Source organism: Passer domesticus, chromosome 7 (genome assembly GCF_036417665.1).
Source record: "Passer domesticus isolate bPasDom1 chromosome 7, bPasDom1.hap1, whole genome shotgun sequence".
Classification (NCBI taxonomy): Eukaryota; Metazoa; Chordata; class Aves; order Passeriformes; family Passeridae; genus Passer; species Passer domesticus.
Genome location: NC_087480.1, coordinates 61129929 through 61144268, shown reverse-complemented (window position 1 = coordinate 61144268; position 14340 = coordinate 61129929). Strand labels below are relative to the sequence as shown.

General features: G+C 50.8%; 1 protein-coding gene and 1 long non-coding RNA gene across 4 annotated transcripts in view; one reads left to right on the top strand and one right to left on the bottom strand.

Annotated features, from left to right (window-relative positions):
* The window catches only part of PDE4B (phosphodiesterase 4B), a 172680-nt gene extending 167894 nt beyond the window's left edge, over window positions 1-4786 (bottom strand). The window contains exon 1 of the mRNA XM_064429162.1: window positions 4572-4786. The gene's annotated coding sequence lies outside the window, so the exon portion shown is untranslated. The remainder of the gene's footprint in view (window positions 1-4571) is intronic.
* LOC135305470 (uncharacterized) lies at window positions 3710-6014 on the top strand. Of its 3 annotated transcripts, none has more exons than XR_010366627.1 (3): window positions 3710-4275; window positions 5279-5381; window positions 5859-6014. It is a non-coding gene; the product is annotated as an uncharacterized LOC135305470 (long non-coding RNA). The 3 variants fall into 3 exon arrangements; XR_010366626.1 differs by lacking the exon at window positions 3710-4275 and adding an exon at window positions 4989-5182; XR_010366625.1 differs by lacking the exon at window positions 3710-4275 and having other exon boundaries at window positions 4989-5381.
* The last annotated feature ends 8326 nt before the right edge of the window (window positions 6015-14340 follow it).

The window sequence follows — 14340 nt, the reverse complement described above, 5'->3', positions numbered from 1 at the left end:
CTTAGCTCCCAGAAGAAACACAATTCCCTGGATGTGCCAGAGGCACCTGAGCTCACAGAGGAGCCCAGGCAGAAACAAAACTAAAAACCTGGTGCTTATTTACCCACACAAAGGGTCAACGTCTTGTTCCCAGGTTCAGAACCACTGACATAAAAGCACAGCATCCTGAAGGATCCTGAGGAGCAAATCCTCTGGCAGTCCCACTCAGCTTCCCTGTGCCAAAAACACCCAGGGATTGTTGTCCCTACAGCAGGCAGAGATTCCCTCTGCGTTTAGGAGAGCTCAGGGAAATCCTCTGGCTTATAAACCCCCCGGCATCAGTTTATTCGCTGTTCCCTCTCTGCTTGCTTCCCTGGCTCTCTGGAGTCTCCAAGGCTGGATTGTTTCCTTGGATTTATTTTAGCTGACCTCTCTTTCCCCTCTTCTCTCTTCCCACACCTTCGCTTGCAGCACAGCGAGCTCTGCCCGTTGCTCCACAAGATCTGCCCTGAACTGTGAAAAAAAAATTCCTTTTATTGCCAGCACTCCGTGTCCTACTTCCTTCAGGCCAGGAGGGCTTGGATGAGGAAGGGAGCAGCACCCAGAGCAGAGTTTTGTGTGTTCACCGTGTCCCCTGGTCCTGAGCTGCTCCCCAACACCTCCTGCACGGGAGGCAAAGCCTGCGCCAGGATCAGCAGCTGCTCCCACCAAATCTGCTGCCAAAATCAGGTCAGACGTGGGGTATTATCCCCCAGCAAATTAATTACAGAGCAAACAAGGCTGAGTTAACTCTTTAACAGCTCAGTGGAACGTTCTCAACAGCTGTCTGCAAAGGAATATTCCAAATATTCCTCAGAAATGCCATCTCATCCATCGGAACAGAGCCCAGCTCTCCACAGAACACAGAGCCACAGGGGAGGTTTTCCACCCTGAGGCATGGGGGCAGAAAAATCTGCCAGTTATAGAGGCTTTTTCCACACATCAATTCCCTTCCAGGACACTCCAAAAAATGAGGGGACACCGGTGCCCTCAACTGCTCTGACATGGAGGATCCTGGGGCTTCTGCTGCTTTTCTGTCACCAGAAATTAACCTCCTTTATCCATGAAATACTGGCATTTCCTCACTTCTCCTGCAGCCCACAGGACAACGGGAATGCTGAGACATTCCTTGGGTAACCAGCAGGGAAAGCTGAGGGGAAAATCCCAACGGGGAATCCCAAAAGCACAGCAGGTTTTAATGGAAAACTGGGTCTGACCTGCAATCCAAAGGGGTTTTGCCCACTTGGCTCCAGCCCCCACAGCTTAAATACCTTAATTCAGCATTTTCCTAGTGTTCAGGCCTGAACACTTTTTATAATTTTGCTCTATAAAATACCTCACTCTATGCAATATCTTTGCTCCACGCTGTCCCAATTCCCAGCCTGTATTTTCAGCACCACCGAGATTGTCCTTAACTTCTCCCAGGCCCTGGATCTGCCTTGGTTCCACTGCATTCCCATCGGTAAAAATATCCACAACCCTCTTGGCTTCCAGAGAGGAGAGAAATTCAGGAAAGAAAATGGATGGGGGAAAGGAAAAAATCCCACGATCCACGCACAAAACCCCACATGGACAGACAGAAAAGGGAGAAACAAAGACCCAAAAAAAGGGAATTTTCTGGATCTTCCTTCCCTGAGTTCTTTATAAACAAAGTGTATCCTTAAGTGGCCAAACATGAGGAAAAGCCGAACTCAGGGTGCACAAAATGACATTTTTTAAGCACCTGAATAAGCACGGATTTAACCCAGCCTCATCCTCTAATCTATTTTCTCATCACTGCCAGCAGTGCCAGATGCTGCAGCAGAAAGTGCAGGAATTCCACTGGAGGCAGACAGGGAATAATCTGCTCTCCCAGGAAGTTCCCTCTTATCTCTCAGCCTGGTTTAAAATACAAAGGATAAACCATTTCATCTTTTCTTTATTGTTCTCATAAATTGTCTTTTTCCATCTGCAAAGTTTCTCAGACTTCTGGAGACCTCTGTGATTGGCAGGAATTACTTTGCCATGTTTTGTGCTCCAAGAACACTGGCAAATGGACCCTTGGTCCAATTAGACATCTAATGAAAAATCAAGTTAAAAATTAAATTCAAAGGCTTGGATTTTTCACTTTTGCTGCATAACCAACAGGAAAGTTCTTCATTTACTTTCTCTGTACCATTCATCAAACTCTTTCTAAGATTTAAACCTGAATAATGGATAGATCCTTGAATTATTTGGGCTATGAAGGGCTCACAGATGAATGGAACAGTCAGAAGCACAGCCAGGCTTTCCCTGCGTGTTTTAGCACAACAGGATGGTACCAATTTGCTCATTTTTTGTAAAAACAAGCTTGAAGCTGAGAGCTGTTTTCATAATTAAAGAATTCAGCTGAAATTCACCTACCCCAGCTCAAGCATCCCCCTGCATCGCCTGAAACCAAAACACTGCAGCAGCAAGGAGCCCAAAGTGAAACCGTCACATTATTTTCATTCTCCAAACTGAGGGAAAAGGGGAGAAAAAAACCCCACAGCATGAGTTATAACAGGTTAACATCCTTTTCCTTCAAAGCAATATTTCATACAAATATTCACTCATCTGTTTGCAACAGGCATCAAGTTTAAGGGAGTTTTTCACCTCATTATTTGTCCTACACCTTCCCAGTGTTTTCTTTTTGGTTTTTTTTCCCATCTGCCAAGGCTGTATTTATCCCACTGCCATAATTATCCCATTTTATTTGCTGAGGGAACCATATAAAGACTGAAAATTGGAAAGACAGGCACTTAATTTAAAGGATTAAAGGTGTTTCCAAGCACTGTTTTGCCACTATTGTTCCCAAATGTTTAAAACTCCCCCATTTCTCCAGGGACAGCTCCACGTGGATCATTCCAAGGAAAGGATTTTTGGATGAAACAAACCATTCCAATTAAAAGCTGCCATTTTAGGCAGGATTTCCCAGCTCTATCCGTGGCTATCCATTTCAAATATGGAAATTCCAGGGATTTGGTTGGAATGACTCTCTAAAGGAGCCCTGTGTTCCCAGAGACGATTACTCAGCTAATCTGGGTTAAGCTTCCTGATGGATAAATCAGGATTTGAATGCTGAATAAGGAGAGGTTTCCATGTGACGTGGGAAGAGCTGGGAAGTAAATAAAGAAATGGTGGAGAAAAACCTGAGTATGTTTTTGGAGAAAAAAGCCAAGAAGGCTCAGTATCATCCTTTACTTCAGCTTCACATTAAGGCATTGCACTAAAAAAATATTTCCTGGAATATAAAATGTCCAAAAACAAGAATAAAGTAGGATACAGCTGTACCTGGAGCACCTGAGCAAGGAAACATTAAAACAGATGAGATGACAAGAGAAACAGAGAATTCCAATGAATAATCTGCCGGGAAAAGCACTTGTTGTGCTAACAAGCTTTTATTCCAGATGATTTATAGATCACAGATTTGTTCAGAACCTTTTTTAACCATCAGCTCCCTCTCTGGAGCTAATAATGAGGGACACTACAAACGAGCATCTCTCCCACAGTGGCCTGAAAAAGTTCCCTGTTCCACTGGATTTATGACCTGCAAATGCAATTATTCAGCTTATTCGCTGCTGCTTCTCATGGACACCTGGATTCCAGAGGCAAAAAACAAAAGGCATCGCATGGATTCTGCTGGAAAGAGTCTCACACAAGAGAGATCTACCGGGAATTCTCTCTTCGGTGGAGGATCTCTTGGGATGTTTCCTGTGGCAACAGAGGCTGAGCATCACACAAAACAACTCGGTGCCCTCGTGGCTCCATCGCAGCCCCAGAGATCACAGCAAGCACCTCGTTTCCCAGCAGAGCTGATTTATAACTCTCCGACCTCCACCCGAGGAGGGCAAAGGAACAACTGCCAGACCCTCTCTGAACTCGCAACGCCCACCAGGCTCCGAACTGGGAAAAGGAGGCTCAGGAAAAACAAACTGACTCAAAGCACATGGCAGGGAAATGCTGCAGAGGAAATGTCTCCGGCAGAGGAGCACCGGGCGGGCTCATCCCGCCCGGAGTGCCGCGGATCCGGGCTGCACCCGCCGAGGAGCTCCGGGATGGGGCTGGGCTGGCTCAGCCCGGCAGGGCAGCCCCCGTCCCAGGGGCAAATCCCGGGAATGCGGTCCTAGGGAGCACGAGGGCCGGCAGAAAACGAGCGACTCCGACAGAAATTCGAGGCGGAAAGAATACAGGGAGAAATAGGAGGGAAATGAACATACGCATGGGATACCTACAAGGCGCAGAGGGCGCAGAAATAAAGTAATTTAAAAAAACAATTAAAGTGTACATTTGCTCTGTGGCAAACCGCAACCCTTGTTTGTGGGGTTTTTCCTCTAATAAGGCCATGTGATTCCCCACGACAAAACTTATCCGGGGCCACGCAAACACCCCACAGGCGCCTCGGTCCTGGGGCTCCATGGGGCACGGCGCGGGACCCACCGGGGCGCCCTCACGGCAGGGCCGGGCCGGGCCGGGCCGGGCCCCCTCACAGCCCGGTGCCGCCTCAGCCCCGGCCCCGGGCGGCGGCCGCGGCCCCTCGGCCGGGCAGCGCTTACCTCCGGCGGCGGCGGCTCCGGGGGCTCCCCGCAGGTTCCTCTCCGGTTCCTCTCCGGTTCTCCTCCGGTTCTCCTCAGGTTTCCGCCCTCAGCGCTCCATGGCCCCGGCGCTGGCGGCGGAGCGGCGGCCGCGCTTCCCCAGCGCTGCGGAGCGAGCGGGGCCGGCCCCGCGGGGAGCGCCGGCGGCTCGGCTCGGCTCGGCTCCTCGCCTCCTTCCCTTCGCTCCCCGCTCCTCTCCTTCCCTTCCTTTCCCTCTCCTTCCTTTGCTTTCCCTCTCCTTCCCTTCCTTTCCCTCTCCTTCCTTTGCTTTCCCTGTCCTTCCCTTCCTCTCCCTTTCCGCCCCTTCCTTTCCCTCTCCCGCTCCTCTCCGCTCTGCTCCTTCCTTCCCGTTCCCTCAGCGCTCGGCTCCGCTCTCCCCTCCCGGCTCTGTCCGTCCCGCCCCGCTCCGTCCGTCCCTCCCCCGCCGCAGCCCCGGCCCCGCGTCCTCCCCGGCCGGGTCTGGGCCAAGGCGAGCCCCGGCAGCGGCTCTGCAGCAAATCCAGCCGAATTCCAGCCTGGAAGGGGCTGGGAGCAGCCCGGGCTGGTGCCTGGCATCGCTCGCCCGCGGCGGGGTGGGATGAGGGGAGCGCTGAGGTCCCTCCCAACCCAAACCAGCCTGGGATTCCGAGGAATCAAACACAAATTCATTGCTATCATTGCATCCATAGGGGCAGAGCGGGAGAGAGGAAGCAGCTGGTGCTGGTGGTGGTGGTTGGAGAGTGTCCCTAGGGAATGTCGCCTGGAGCAGAGGACAGCCGGGGGAAGCAGCAGGTACAAACCCCGGGCTGGGATTTTGGGCAGGAATTCTCCCCTGCCAGGGAGGAGAATTCCTGGCAAGCAAGGGCTGCTGGCCTCGAGGATTTAATGTCACATGTCACACCTGTGGGAGCTGCTGCTGGTCACACCACCCAAACACCCGGCAGATAAAGGGTAATTCTCAATGGTTGTTCACTTCTGTTTCATCCTAAACATGAGATCTTGCGGTGTTTGATGCCCTTATCAAAGGCCAAGTTTCTGGAGTAATACCAAAATCCCATGAAGACTTGGCTCACGTGGTAAAAAAGGAATTTTCTGGTCTTCAGGGCCGAGGAGCAGCATTTAAAAGGCTTACAGAACCCACCCCAATTCCCCAAAACCTCAGAGTCCAGCAGGGAAAAATAAAATCTATTCATTACAGATTTTAACCTTTTATATGAAGAGTTAAACTGGCTATTTGTGGACAACACACAGCCCCTTGATTTTTTCCAGGGATTCATGACTGCAGCCTCTGAAAAGTGAACAGAAGGCAGCTGTGTTGGGATTCCTGCTCAAGTCCCATCCCATGGCCCAAAATCCCACAGGGCAGACCACAGCAGATCTTGATAAACCACTCTTTATGCAATAAAAGAACAATATTGAATGAAAGTTTTGTGCCACGTAATCCTACAGAGGAGAAAAGATTGTCTGTCCAGCTCAGTAAAATTAAGAGTTAATAATTAATGGAGAGATTTCTGTAACACACAGCAGTTTCTTTTAAAATACAAAAGTAATAATCGAATTTCAACATGCCAATACCTTTTATGAAATTTGGGCTGCAGTGAGGAGAACCAAGGTGAATTTTTGTCCCTCTCCGCTGCTTTGGACACAGATCAGGGAATCTGGTCCAGAGTTTGGTGTGCAAAGGTGTTAAACTCTGTGAAACTCCACAGAGAAGTCACTTCTGCAATCCTCCCCTGGATTCTAGGTGTAAACCCTGTGGTTTAGGCTCAGGCAAATCTTTGGAATATTTAGGAGTTGTCCCTTATCTGTAAGCACTGGACAACACAAATTAGGGCAAGATACAGAATTCCCAAATGGCTGAAAGAAACTCTGCTCCTCCAGACTACAAGGGCAGGGAAACTCCAATCCTGCTCTTGGTCATTCCCAGCCTCCAGGCAGCACATCCACGCTTTTCAGCTCCCTGGCAACAGGAGAGAGCAGCAATCCCGATCCAGGCAGCGATTCAGAGCCACGGATGCAATTCCAGAGGCTGGGAACAGCCCTGCTGGGAAGGACGGGGCTGTTCCTGTCTGCAGCAGCTCCCGGGTTCCTCCTCTTTTCCCTGCCGGCCTCCTGGAAGGCTGGGGGCCGGCAGGGATGCTGAGAGCAGAGATGACACGAAGGCAGTGCTCAGAGCTCCCGCTGCCATCGCATCGTGGGCTCGTGTTGCTCCATCTGCCTCTGTGAGCCTGCCAGGCCAGCTCCAAGAGGTCATTCCTGAGACATTCCAGCGGCCCAGAGCGCTCCTGATCCACACCAAAGTGGATCCCGAGAGCTGCAGCTCGCCCTGCCCTGCTGCAGTGACCAAGTGCCACTCACAGGTGCCAACTTTTCACTACTGAGAAGCTCTGACTGTCTCAAAAGACTTCATATCCATAAATCCAGCTGAGATCCTGGCAGCCTTGGGAAAAGGTCACTTCCCAGTGAGCAGCCCTGTGCCCTCACCGCCCCTGTCCTTCCCACACACAGCAGCTCTGAGGTCATCTCTGAGGTCCTTTTCAACCCAAACCCTTCTGTCATTCTGTGAAATCCTGGAGATTTTTGGTTATCCAGCTTCTCTTGCTGGCCAAACCTCCCCATTCCCGGCAGAGTCCTCGGGGAAGCCGCCCAAAGGCACCTCCAGGAGCATCCCCGTGACAGCACACAGGGCACGAAGGAATTCTCCGGCAGTCAGAACTGGACAGCTCCCTCAGCAGGAGCAGCCGGGAGGGAGGCACCTCCTCTCTCCTCCCCATTTTTAGCTGGGATCCCGCTGCCTTCCACACGGCAATTCCCAGGAGAGTGCACAACCAGGCTGAGGCTGCTCCCTGAAGGGGGGACATCCCTTTCTCCGTGTTCCTCCCCGGGCAAGATCCCAAAACCAGGCAGGGGATGAACATTTGTGGGTGAACACCCGTGTTCCAGAGTTCTGCAGGGCCAGGACACAGGGAATGGCTTCCAGAGGGCAGGAATGGGATATTGGGACATTGGGAATCAGGAATTGTTCCCTGGGAGGGTGGGCAGGGGCTGGAATAGAATTCCCAGAGCAGCTGTGGCTGCCCCTGGATCCCTGGCAGTGCCCAAGGCCAGGCTGGACACTGGGGCTGGAGCACCTGGGGCAGTGGGAGGTGTCCCTGCCCATGGCAGAGCTTGGAATTAAATGGGTTTAAGGTCCCTCCCAGTCCAAACCATTCCATGTTTTTTTGGTTTTTTTCTTTTTTTTTTTTTTGTTTGTTTTTTGGTGGGGTTTTTTTTGTTGTTGTTGTTTTCTCAGGGGTTTTTTTGTTTGTTTTGGTTTGGTTTTTTTTGATGCAAACACCATAGAGATGATGCACATGGATCACTTTGGGCAGTAGCTCAGGAGGATTTTTGGGATTCATTGTTGACACAGAGCTCTCACCAGCCCAGGTGATGCTTTTCCTCATTTTCCTGTGACTTGTGGCCATTTCTGTCCCAAGAATAAGATTCCCAGATTCCCAATCCTTCAGCCAAAAAGCTGTCTGGTGAGAGGAAGAGTATTCCTGATATTCCTGACCCCTTCCCTTGAGCTGGGCAGTGGAGGGATGGTCCGGCTTTGTTCTGGAAGCTGAAACTGTCTCAGGATCAACCCTGAGGATGTGGACCCTGTGGGGATTTGTTTTCTCTACCAGAAAAACACGAAAGCAATGTTTGTGGGAGAGAGGCTGGGGGAAAAGTCCAACTTCCTAAAATAGGAAAACTGTTGCACTCATTTCATTTTTTTCTCCTGAGGAGACTGAGAGAGGAAAAAAAATAAGCTGGCAGATGTCTGTGGTTGTGTTGAGTGCACTCAGATCCTTGGGTGATAAATGTGGCAGGAGAGCTGGAACAGAGCAGGATAAATGGATTCGGTGAGGTCCTGTCAAAGGAAACATTTCCCATTAAAACAGGAAGGGAGCCGCAGGAAATGAGGTTGGAATGAGAATGGTTGATATAAACAGAAGAGGGTCCTGGTTCCTGTGCCCTCCAGCACCCCAAGGCAGCCTCAGATCCTCCACTGAGACCATTCTGGGGCATTTTCCATGATTTTCTGGTTTATTCTGGACTTGGTGCCCTGCTCCCTCCAAAATCCCTCTTTTCAGGGAGGCTCAGGAGATCCTTGGCACTGCCCACACCAAGCAAAGGCAGCCAAGGACTCCCCACAGGATTTTTTCCCCTCTGTGCCCTCAGCTCATCAAAGCCAAAAGTCTTTGTCATCTTCCCTCCTCTTCCATAAAGATCTTGGTGCCAAGAAAAGGGATTCAGGTGAAAACTGAGGGAGGCTGTGGATTTTTGGGAGATGAGCAGGACAGGATGGAAACATGGAAAGAAAACAAACACCCCGGATACTGCAAGAGATCCATGAATTAATTAATTAGTTGGGCAGAATTAATGAATGTTTGTGCTCTCTTCTCTACCCTCCCAGCTGAAGAAGCTCATGGACATCAAAATAAATGGGAATGAAACAGGATGTAACAGATGCTGGGATCAGGCAATGGAACTTCCCCTCCCCATTTCACACCAGGAGGAGAAGAATTGTTGGTTTTGTTATCAAGAGGGAGAGAGAAGCTGAGCAAGGAGGGAAGAGGTGCAGGGCAGGCATTCCACCCCTCCTGCAGCTTTATTAGGGATTTATTTGGGAAAAGTGCATGGAGCAGCAGCTGTGCAGTGAAGGATGTGCTTCCTACCCCTCCAAAAATCCCTTTGTGAGGTATTTATGAGGTTTTTCACTCTCAGGAGTGGCTGAGGAGGCTGCTGTGGATTCCCAAATCCTGCATGGAAATGGATAAACCAGCAGTCCAGGCAGCTCCCCTCCAGCAGGGTGCTTCCCTGGAAAAGACCCTTTCCTAGGAAAAGGGCAGGAGCTTATGGAGCCACTGAAGCTTTTTATTACTTGAAAATGCTGGGCAGTTTTTAAAGACAAACACTTCCCTGGAGCAATGCCAGGGCTGGAATGGAACCACTGGAATTTCTCATCCATAAAGCAGCAGGCAGGTGCAGGAGATGGGAAGCGGGAAGGATTTGTCATAGTCCCAACACAAGGAGGGTAATTCCATGGATGATTTCTCCTGAAACAAACCTGGAAACCCAAATATTTTGGTTAAAGACAACAGCAAGGAACACTGCAGCACTCCCTGGGATGTGAGGCTGAGATCTCAGATTCCAAATTTTTTCTGTAGCCTGGGCTTTAGGAGGGAGGATGGCTTTGAGTCCTTAGCCATGGGCATCATCTCTGACAGAGCTGGGAAGTGCTGGGTGCTCTGAAAAAAAACCTGGAACAGAGCAGAAAATATACCAGCAGGAAGGTGGATTGGGATTATGTTGTGGCTGCTTTGGAAAAGCTGGATGTTCCCACTGCCTCAGCTTTCCTGGCAGCCCCAAAGGTGCCACCAAGGGATCAGGTGTTGGTGCAGCAGGAAGGACAGGAAAAGGTGGATTTTCCAGGCAAGGAACTGAGAAAGGAAGAAAATTCTGTCACTTTTCTCCAGTGCTGCAGCTCCCCTGGATCAGCACAAGCTCCTCACTCCTCTTCCTCCCCCTCAGCACCAGCCTGGCAGACACGGAGCTGACTCATCCCACCGAGTGCTTTGGGAGCATCCCAACCCCTGAGAGGGTCCAGGAGGAGCTGTGGGTTAGGGCTGAGAGGTGCTGGGGAATGTTCTGCTCTCTGCTGCCAGCCCTGAACCCACAGCTTGTCCCCAGCCCAGTTTCTCCAGCTGGAGGAGGATTTGTGTCTGGGTGTTGATGTATTCTGGGAAAAAATAGCCACTGACAAGATTATTCATCCTGCAAAACAGCCAAGGCTGGAAGGTCCTTGGATTTGATGAAGGAAGGAGCTAAAATTTTGTCTAAATAAACACAAGTTTATATGAACAGATACAAGAAGTCCTGACATTAAAGCTTGAATTCCTCATGGAATGGGATCCTGGAATGGTTTGGGTTGGGAGGGGGCTCGGAGATTTCCCAGTCCCTCCTCCATGGGCAGGGACACTTCCACTATCCCAGGGTGCTCCAACCTGGCCTGGGACACTGCCAGGGACAGGAAATCTGTGCCAGGGCCTGCCCACCCTCCCAGGGACAGTCTGGGAAGTGCCCAGGGAAGGGATTTTCCTCACTGCAAAGAGCTCAGCTAATTCACATCAGCTCCTGAAAACCACACCAAAGCATGGCCATAAAGATTTTAGCTCCTAATCCTAGGACTGGGGTTTTTTTGGAGTGGGAAAAAGAATCTCAAATTGGCAGGAAAGGTTTCACTGTCTTTTTGCCTACAAAAAACCAAAACCAAAACCATCAAAAACACAAAAAACCCCAAACAAACAAAACCACAAAAACAAACAAACATAACAGATTTTTAAACTAACAAGAAACCTTTCTGTGTTTTAGCCTGGCAGCCCTGGCTTGTGTTTCTGGGTGCTGTCACCACTGAAGGGGTCTGGGCAGGTGACACAAAGCAGGACTTGCAGGGAAATCATCTTCAGATCTCCTGGATTCCCATCTGTGCAGTTTTAACCTCCCTGTTTCAGTCAGAGAGGCCACAGAGCTCCGAGGGGTTCAGAGCAATCTCCCCCAGCTCCAGACAGGGAATTGGATTGGAGTCCTCACAGGGCTCCTGCTTCAACCTCTATTTCCACATTCAGCTGGTGGGAAAAAGAGAAAAAGGCTCCCAGAGTTATAAAATCATAGAATCCTGGAATCATTAATGTTGGAAAAGTCCTCTGAGACCATCAAGTCCAATTGTTTCCCAGCACTGCCAAGGCCAGCACTGCCCCACATCCCCAAGTGCCACAACCACAGGGATTTTAAACCCCTCCAGGGATGGGGACTCCACCCCTGCCCTGGGCAGCTGTGCCAGGGCTGGAGAACCTTTCCATGAAGAAATTTTCCATGATCTCCAAGCTGAACCTCCCCTGGGGTAACTTGAAGTCCTTTCATCCTCCTGTCCCTGTTCCTGGAGCACAGCCCGACCCCCCGGCTGTCCCCTCCTGGCAGGAGCTGTGCAGAGCCACAAGGGCCCCTGAGCCTCCTTTTCTCCAGGCTGAGCCCCTTCCCAGCTCCTCAGGGATTCTCCAGCCCCTTCCCAGCTCCCCAGGGATTCTCCAGCCCCTTCCCAGCTCCCTCAGGGATTCTCCAGCCCCTTCCCAGCTCCCCAGGGATTCTCCTGCCCCTTCCCAGCTCCCCAGGGATTCTCCAGCCCCTTCCCAGCTCCTCAGGGATTCTCCAGCCCCTTCCCAGCTCCTCAGGGATTCTCCAGCCCCTTCCCAGCTCCTCAGGGATTCTCCAGCCCCTTCCCAGCTCCCTCAGCCTCTCCTGGGGCTCCAGACCCTTCCCAGATCCATCCACTGCTCCAGATCCTTCCCAGCTCCAAGACAAGTAGCTAAACCTAAAACAATATTTTCAAAATGCTGTAGACTGAAAACAGAAAGGAACCCAACATCCTTCACTTCAGCTGGAGCTGTTGGAAGAAATCTCTCTGGAACCATCCCTGCTCCAGCCAGAAGTTGTCTTCAGGGAGTGTGGGATGGTTCAGGGGGCAGAAATGGGGAGCAGGGCTGAGTCCATCACTGTCCCTGCTGGTCCCTGATGGGTGCTGAGGAGCGACATGATCCTCTCCCAGCTGGAGTTTCCCTGATGATCCAGCTGGAGTTTTCTGATGATCCTGCAAGACTTCTCCTGACCATCTAGCTGGAGTTTTCCCTGATGATCCAGCTGGAGTCTTCTGATGATCCAGCTGGAGTTCTCCTGATGATCCAGCTGGAGTTTCCCTGATGATCCAGCTGGAGTTTTCCCTGATGATCCAGCTGGAGTTTTCCCTGATGATCCAGCTGGAGTTTTCCCTGATGATCCTGCTGGAGTCTCCTGATGATCCAGCTGGAGTTTCCCTGATGATCCAGCTGGAGTTTCCCTGATGATCCAGCTGGAGTTTTCCCTGATGATCCAGCTGGAGTCTTCTGATGATCCAGCTGGAGTTCTCCTGATGATCCAGCTGGAGTTTCCCTGATGATCCAGCTGGAGTTTTCCCTGATGATCCAGCTGGAGTTTTCCCTGATGATCCAGCTGGAGTTTTCCCTGATGATCCAGCTGGAGTTTCCCTGATGATCCAGCTGGAGTTCTCCTGATGATCCAGTTGGAGTTTCCCTGATGATCCAGTTGGAGTTTCCCTGATGATCCAGCTGGAGTTTCCCTGATGATCCAGCTGGAGTTCTCCTGATGATCCAGTTGGAGTTTCCCTGATGATCCAGCTGGAGTTTTCCCTGATGATCCTGCTGGAGTCTCCTGATGATCCAGCTGGAGTTTCCCTGATGATCCAGCTGGAGTTTCCCTGATGATCCTGCTGGAGTCTCCTGATGATCCAGCTGGAGTTTCCCTGATGATCCAGCTGGAGTTTCCCTGATGATCCTGCTGGAGTCTCCTGATGATCCAGCTGGAGTTTCCCTGATGATCCAGCTGGAGTTTCCCTGATGATCCTGCTGGAGTCTCCTGATGATCCAGCTGGAGTTTCCCTGATGATCCAGCTGGAGTTTCCCTGATGATCCAGCTGGAGTTTCCCTGATGATCCAGCTGGAGTTTCCCTGATGATCCTGCTGGAGTCTCCTGATGATCCAGCTGGAGTTTCCCTGATGATCCAGCTGGAGTTTTCCCTGATGATCCAGCTGGAGTTTCCCTGATGATCCAGCTGGAGTTCTCCTGATGATCCAGTTGGAGTTTCCCTGATGATCCAGCTGGAGTTTTACCTGATGATCCAGCTGGAGTTCTCCTGATGATCCAGCTGGAGTTCTCCTGATGATCCAGATGGAGTTTCCCTGATAATCCAGCTGGAGTTCTCCTGATGATCCAGCTGGAGTTCTCCTGATGATCCAGATGGAGTTTCCCTGATGATCCAGCTGGAGTTCTCCTGATGATCCAGCTGGAGTTTCCCTGATGATCCAGCTGGAGTTTCCCTGATGATCCAGCTGGAGTTCTCCTGATGATCCAGCTGGAGTTTTACCTGATGATCCAGCTGGAGTTTCCCTGATGATCCAGCTGGAGTTTTCCTGACCACCCAGCTGGAGCAGAGGGATTCCAAGCTGTTCCTGCAAACAGCAGCTGGTCTCTGACGAGCTCCTGACATTAGGCAGGCACAAGATGAAATAATTCTTTCCCTGCCAGATCTTTAATCATCGTTGGAAGCTCGAGATGGGGCTCTGAGTGCTCCTTTGCAGCCTGAGCTGGGTGTCCTGCCCACCTCTGTGTCCTGGATGGATTTGGGGGATCTAACAGAGCTTTTCCCTGGCTTTCCCATCCCATCCATTCATGGAATTATAAAATCCCATTCACAGAACTCACAGAATTCTAGAATCCCACGATGGTTTGGATTTGGATGCAGATTAAAGCCCATCTCATTCCACCCAAGGCTCGGGACACCTTCCAGCAGCCCAGGTTGCTCCTTCTCCTTTGCCAAGCGCTGGATCCATATGGAGATTGCTTTCTTTGCTGGGAAAGCAGCAGCGGGCAGGTTTGTGTTTGTCACCTGTCCCTAAGTCTCCTCTTGGATCTGAAGGTACAAATCCCTGCTTTTGAACGAATTTTCAGGGATAGGAAATGAGCTTCATTTGCATCCCAAAAGGGCCCACCCAGGACGATGGGAAAAGGGGGGCTGTGTGTAAAAAAGGTGATTAAAAAGGCCAGACGAGACCCTTTAATTAGCTCTGAACTGCAGGGAACTTTGAACTGCGGTGACCTTTATCTCCCACAGAGC